The sequence below is a fragment of the Pygoscelis adeliae genome, unplaced genomic scaffold (assembly GCF_000699105.1).
Source record: "Pygoscelis adeliae isolate BGI_AS28 unplaced genomic scaffold, ASM69910v1 Scaffold321, whole genome shotgun sequence".
Taxonomy (NCBI): domain Eukaryota; kingdom Metazoa; phylum Chordata; class Aves; order Sphenisciformes; family Spheniscidae; genus Pygoscelis; species Pygoscelis adeliae.
Window position 1 is genome coordinate 576,341 of NW_008824039.1, and position 6,827 is coordinate 583,167.

A 6,827-nucleotide genomic window follows, 5' to 3' on the forward strand; every position below is an offset into this window, starting at 1 on the left:
CCTACAGAACAATGTTTCAGAACAAAATACTGCTCCGAGTTCTGCCGTGGGTCTGCTGAGCAGCACAGGGACAACACTGAAGTGCAGCAGGGTGACAAATATAGCACACGATGACAGAAAAATGCTCCTTACCTTTCCAAATCCAGCACGGCTGGTGGCTTCAAACCAGGGAGAGAAAAATACAGTGTCATATTCCCACTCAAAAGGGGAGAATTAGGGCAGGGGAGAACGAGCTGCAGGGGATATTTTTCCATGTCATCCTAAAAAGCGTGTCTGTGGTCATTTAAGGGCTGCCTGGAGGCGGTCGTGCGGTAGCCCGCTGCCAGCCCGGCTCTGCGGCGGTGACAAGAATACGAGGAGGATGCTCCTGCTTTGAGCTGCAGTTGCTGTCACTGAGCAAACAAGATCTGGGGCGTACAGCTCATTTTTCTGCTTTCATCGGGGAGGGAGGAGTGGCAAACACCTCCACTGCTCATTTCACACCCGGTTTACATAGTTCCCTTACTAAAATCCCTTTTATTATTGCATATAGAGAAATCTTACGTAAGTGGCTGTTCTCAGGGAGGCTTTGTTCAACATCTGGCTTTGGGGAATTAGCTCCTGGTAGGCTGGTTATTTCCCTGGCTTTAGTGATGAAAGGATGCCAGGGTTTTTTTGGTGGTTGTGGATAAAAAAAGAGAAAGAAAGAGGGTGCTGGAAAGAGAATGGAGAGGTTTGGCTCTGTGCAGCTCCCAGATGTGCTCCGAGTCACAGCACGAGGTGGGAGAAGCACGTGCAAGAGGGTGCTTGGAATGGTTGGAGATGCTGGAAGCATTGGAGATATGGGAGATGCTGACCTTTCATTTTCCTTCTGCCTCCAGAAGTAGATGTCTTTACCTGAGACTAGACCCAAAGACTAATACAAATCAGCCAAGGCCAATTGCCAGAGCGTTCCCAGGTGGTTCTGAGGCTGCAGATCGCTACTGCTGAGCCAGTCATCCCCTGAGCTGTGCCCCAGCTTCACCTTGGCCTGCTTGCCTTTCTCAATAATTTATGACAGGTGGTAATACAGCAGAGTTATTTAAATGGTGGCTCTCTCTTCCCTTCTACCTTGTATTATCTATCTTATTTTCTGTTTCCATGTGTTATTCATAAAGCTTTTCATGTCAGCTTGTTTGCCAGCCAGCTGACGGGGAAGCCTGTGGAGGCAGGCAGGTTTGTTCTGCATAAAAGGCCATAAATAACCTGAAAACTGCCAAGCAGTAGCACATTTCAGGGATTTGTGCTTAATACTGGGAGACTTCCTGCAGCATCATCTTATATTTGCAGCCACTGGCAGCTAACTTTGGGGTCTTTTCCACTGCACCAGATGATTTTTCCCCTCTGTTAGTTTTCTCTGCAAATTAAAGGACAGGGAAGGTGATGCTCTAATAGCATCTTAGTATCTCTTCAATAGCCTCCCTGGGAGAAGTTCATTTCTGATCAGAGGCATCAGCATAAAAAACACTTGGAGGGTGAGTAGGCACTGTGCAGGGAGCAGTGAATTCCTTCTGCTGTCATCCAGCTGTACAGAGCACTTCAAAATAGGGAATAATACAAGCCCTTTGATCTACTGGTGAAATAGTCCTGCAATTGAGCTCTTGACGAGAAAATCTAATTTGTTTTTAGCAGAGGAAAGCCATTATCCCACCGCAGGAGCGAGGTACAAAAGCAGCTGCAAGGGGGTTGCTGAGAACAGTCCCCTTGGTGGGACCTGGACCAGAAGCAGGAGGGGCAAACTTGTGAGAGACAGCCCTTCTTCGGAGCACTTAGGGCTGAAACGGAGAGGCCAGGCTGAGTGCTGGGGATCCTGGGGCAGGGGGGAGGACTGGTAACAAATAACCTACAGCTCCTCATCAGGCATCGTGTGCCTGGGCAATGCAGTGCCCAAGGGTGACCGCAGAGGAATGAGTTCCCCCGGCCCTTACCTTGGCAGCCAGTTTGTGACCAACTGCATCCACCCTCCGTCCCTGGGTTCCTCCAGTCCCGCTGTGCCCTAGGAAAGGTCTTCTGCAATTTATTTTCTTCCTTGTTTCTTTTTTCTGTTAACTTATTCTTGGTGCTTAAGAATAAAAATTCCAACCCTACACTTCCAAGAGGGAAAAACTTCATGTAAAACATACTTACCCCCTCCTGAGCTCTCTGGATAGAAATACATACATCTGAGTCTCCACTTTTTTGTCAGAAAAGCATAACCCTGAGGGAAGATACACATCAGCAGGAGACTAAGTATTGTACTTCCACATCCAGCCTCCTCCCGCGTTGCTGCTCCCTTGGGAGCTGCCTTGTTTGAGCTGGAGGGAGCAAAGCCCCAGGCTCCCAATCCCCAGCACCCCACAGCCTTAGTGCAGGGGGGCATTTACTGCACTGGGGACGGGGTGGGCAGCACCTGAACGCTTATATTCTGCAGCCTCCTTAGGGTTGCGGAGTGATTTATAGAGAGCTGGTTTAGCAGCAGAGTTGCTGGGGTTTATAGCAAGGGATGCTGAGGGATGGAGATAGCCAGGATCTTGTGCAAAGCCACGGAGAGAGTCTGAGCATCTTTGAGAGTGCTTCTGCCTTGGGTACATCTTTCTTTTCAAAGAGGAGATGAGAGGGAAATGGTGTCTGTTGGGGTGAAGGGCAGTGTTTAATAGGCAGCCCTGGATGATCTGGATAGGGGACAGGAGAGCAGGATCTGGCCCTGCACACAGCCATGCTTCTGGAGGCGGAGTTCAGCCAGATACAGAGCACGAAGGAGCGTGTAACAAAGCTCATTCTGTTGAAACCCACTGACTAACCCGGGCTGTGCATATGAGCGAGCTGGAAATTTGTGATTGCCTGAAATCCTGAATAGCTTTGGGTTTCTTTTAAATCAAATTGTGAATGAATGACTGCTCTAACTAGGAATACATAGAGGCTTCGTTAGGAGGAGAGCAGACTTAATTTTATCGGGACAGCTATCTGATCAGGACTTTTGGAGGAGTCGGCTATCGCACCGTGCAGCAAACAGGGCTTTCTGCTAAATCCCTTCTTCTTTTCTTCCTTTTGGCAAAAACAGGCAGAACTTCATTTTCTGGCAATTACCCTGAGCTGAGAGCAGTAAATAACTCCTGCAGCAATGCTGAGAAGGAGGGATGGAGGAATAACAACACCCCATGTATGCTAGCTCCTGAAAGCTTGCAAGAAAAGCAAGAGCAGAAGCTTGACGCTGAATAACCACAATTGCTAGCAGATTTATGGATCGCACCATGATATACAGAGGATCTTAAGCTGGGCAGGGCATAACATAATAAATCAGGCAAAGCCAACAACCCACATGTTGCCTGCTTCCTCGTAGCAGGTTGCTGCAGGCTTCTGTTAAAAACTAACAAAAAGAATTGAGGAATGGCTGTGCTCGTTCGCAGTGTAAAGACAAGGCAATAGGTGTGGTAATGTGCAAAATGAAAGAAATAGAAGTTTCTTGCAAAGAAGAACACCTCCTTCTGCTCAGGTAACTTAATGAGAATTTTACCTTTGACTTCATCCAAATTAGATGAGAGTCACGACTGTATTAAATGATCACAATTTAATGTGCACAATTAGGTTATATAACTTCATATTTTAGGCTAAATCCTGTTTCTGGCTCCCCTTAGAAGATGCTGTGAGAGGTCGCGGGGGCACAGCCCACGGGGATGAGGGGCTCTGGGGCGTTTGCCGCTTGAAGGGTGGGAAGCTGCAGTTCACAGAAACTTTCAGATTTGAAGAGAGCTTTACGTGACAAGGGCACACAGCTGCTGTCCTTCCACCTTGCCAGAGCCAGCTCGAGCCCTTGCTCTGAAGCAGTGGCTGTGCTGGAGCATCCGACAAATTTCTCCTCCTCTGCTCCCCCCGTTCCTGGGTGAGAGATGCTCAGGGGGAGCGAGCGGCCGGCTCCGAGCTGCCGACTCGTGTGCCCGGAGCAGGGCTGAGGTTGCGTGGAGATGTCTGACTACTGAATTGGCACCAAGGTGCTGCAGCCAAGTCCATTTGAGAAGCGTCTTGGGGGAGAAAATTAATGCCCAGAGCTGTCTTTTGCTAAGGAGCTGATAGATAGAGCTATTAAAAGGCATAAATTCCCAGGGAACTCGCAAGTAAAGTGTGATAGAAAAACACGGCTGCCTTTAAGAGAAGGGGTGTTGAATTCTGTTATATTTTCTGTATGTGAAAACAAACCATGGTCAAGAGCAGAGCTGTGCTCTCCAAACTGGAGAGCTGCTGCGGTCCCTCCCTCGAGCTGGCCCCAGTTCCCGCACTCCCCGCCACATGCTACGGCGTGATGCTGATTAATTCCTTTTTTCCTTTCTTTCTTTTTTTCTTGCAAATGGTGACCTGAGCTGGCTTTGCAGCTGCAGCGCGAGTGGCTGGATTGTGTTACTGTCCCTCAAGTTGTGCAATCTGCCAGCAATAATCTTTCATTAATAGCTGCTGTGACGGGTACCGGAGCCCAGTGGGGGTCAGGGGAGCTGAAAATTAATACTTCTGCCTTCTCCCTTCTCTCCTCTTGCCCAGAACGTCGTCAGATAAACGACATCAGGTCCCCAAAGGTGGCTGGCAGCCTCGTGGGGTCTCTGTGCCGGCCAACGGTGCCCGGGGCTGAAGAGGTTTGTAATGTCAGCCCAGCTGAGATGGGTTTCTGGGGTGGCCGCGCTGCTTTTGATGACTCTATCCATATTCCGATCAGGAGGTGTCGGTAGTTACTGATAGCACCAATGGGCCTTTTGCAGCAGTGATTTATCACCGCTGGCGCGGCAGCCCCACGTGCCTCGCATGTGCCCTGCGGCACCGGGGCACGGGAGGTAGCTCGGAGCCGAGCAAAGGTTTCTTTTGGCCGCGTCTGTTCCTGCTGTGGGGAGAGGAAAGAAACCAGCTGGACCGGGGGGGAGAGAGCAGGGAAATGCCAGCCCTGGGGCTGCTCCGAGCCAGGCAGAGGGGAGAGACCCCGTCCTGTCCCGGTGACCTCCCCAGGCTCACACCTTGCCGCCAGGTCTCTGAGCCCCTTGGCGAAGTGGATGACGGAGGTGGGACTGTCACCACCGCTGCAGTCCCCGACCCAGCGATAGGCAGGTGCTGTCAGAACGAATGCCAGCGCTGCTGCTTGTTAGCTGGGTTAAAGAGGCAGCTGAATGCTTTAGTGCTCAGTCTGCCTCCACCGCTCGATAATTTCCTCTCCTGCCTCCCGCCGCTGCGCGCGTTAATGCTTGTTACGTTCCCCGAGCATCCCAGAAATGCCCGAACCCATCTCTTTCACAGCAATGTAATTAGGACAAATGCTTTCTGCTTTTATATCTGTCAAAGGACTTGATAGTGATTATGATTCCTTATCAGGTTCATCCCAGCAGTCCCAGCCGAGAGCGTGGCCGTGCGGTGCTGGGCATGGGAGAGGAGACAGTCCCTGCCCCCCGCACAGAGAGCCTCACTGGGGAAAAACAGCAGGAAAAGGGCAGGAGAGGAAAGAGGCATGAAATGATCCACCCCAGGTCACGGGGCAAGGGATGCCCCACGCCCTGTGTCCGGTCATGCTGTCCCACGGCAGGAGCGGGGACGGGGGTTCCACGGCCACCGGTCATCAAATCCCCCTGCGGCCATCGCCCTGGCCTCGGGGCGCGCTGCGTGCCTTTCTGCAGGGGTCACCTCTTCTCCGTGCTGACGGGTAGGCAGCGGGAAAGATGGAGCCCCAGGGAATTTAACAGGGCGAATGATGGAGAGGTCCCTTTCCTGCTCCACGCACGCTGTGACACCCACCAAATGCTGTTAAGTTCTCAGCTTAAAAGTGAAATTACAAAATAAATACAGATTTCGTATTCGGAGAGTTAATCACTTGAGCTCATCCTCTTATCTCCAGTTCATAGGTGTGTGCGGGCACGCATCCATACATGCTTTCAAAGGAAAAATAATTATTGCAGAGATAAAGCTTTCATTATTTTTAATAGCATCAGGTCCACCCGTTGAGTTATTACAGTAATAAAAACTAATTAGATCCCTGGTGATACGTTCCCCCTGTGCGCGCTGCCTGCCTACCTTATCGATTGTTATTATAAAAACACGTAACTGTATATCAGATCATTGGTAATAATGGCTGAGCCTTTTCCACGGGCATATAAAACAATGTGCATATTTCATATAAGTAACTGTTTATTCTTATTTAAAAACCTGAAGGGAAAAGCCCTGATCTATCTGGCAGCTGTAGCTATTTGTCGAGGTTTGGCTGCAGACGTACAACCCGTGAAGGGTCCCTTTCCTCCTCTCCCCATCGTGCTGGCAGTGCCTGGTTGGGGCTCGGTTACATCAGAGCTTGCTGCGAACGCCTCTCGTCTTGCTAAAATGTCTCTGTCAAAAGAAAACAAATCAAAACACAGATTTTGAATGTGTCAAAACATTTTTGTTCGGATTTTTGAAGTCTGACTGTAGTTTTCAGTTGGATTTGTATTTTTTTCACTTACGAGTGTTCTTTGGTATGCCATGGTTCTTTTAGAAAAATGCTTTCACCCAAAGCAGAACAATTAATTTGAGGTTGAAAAAAACATTTCGTTTATTCTCACCAGCCCTCTAAGACGTCTCTAATTTTTCAAGCATCATTCTTTTCAGTTTCTAAAAAAATATTTCCAGATTTGAGAGCACCAAAAAAACCCCAATTATTCACCTAGCCCGATTTGTAACACACGGTCCCTGCCGATAAACGCGGGCGTTGGTGCCTGCCAAGTACGACTGCTGAAAAACCCACAAATTACCAGTGCCGGAATGGTAACCTCCAGCAATGCAGGACCGTGTCATCCGATTACAGCCCTGCGCTGCCGGGAAGTTTGGCTGCC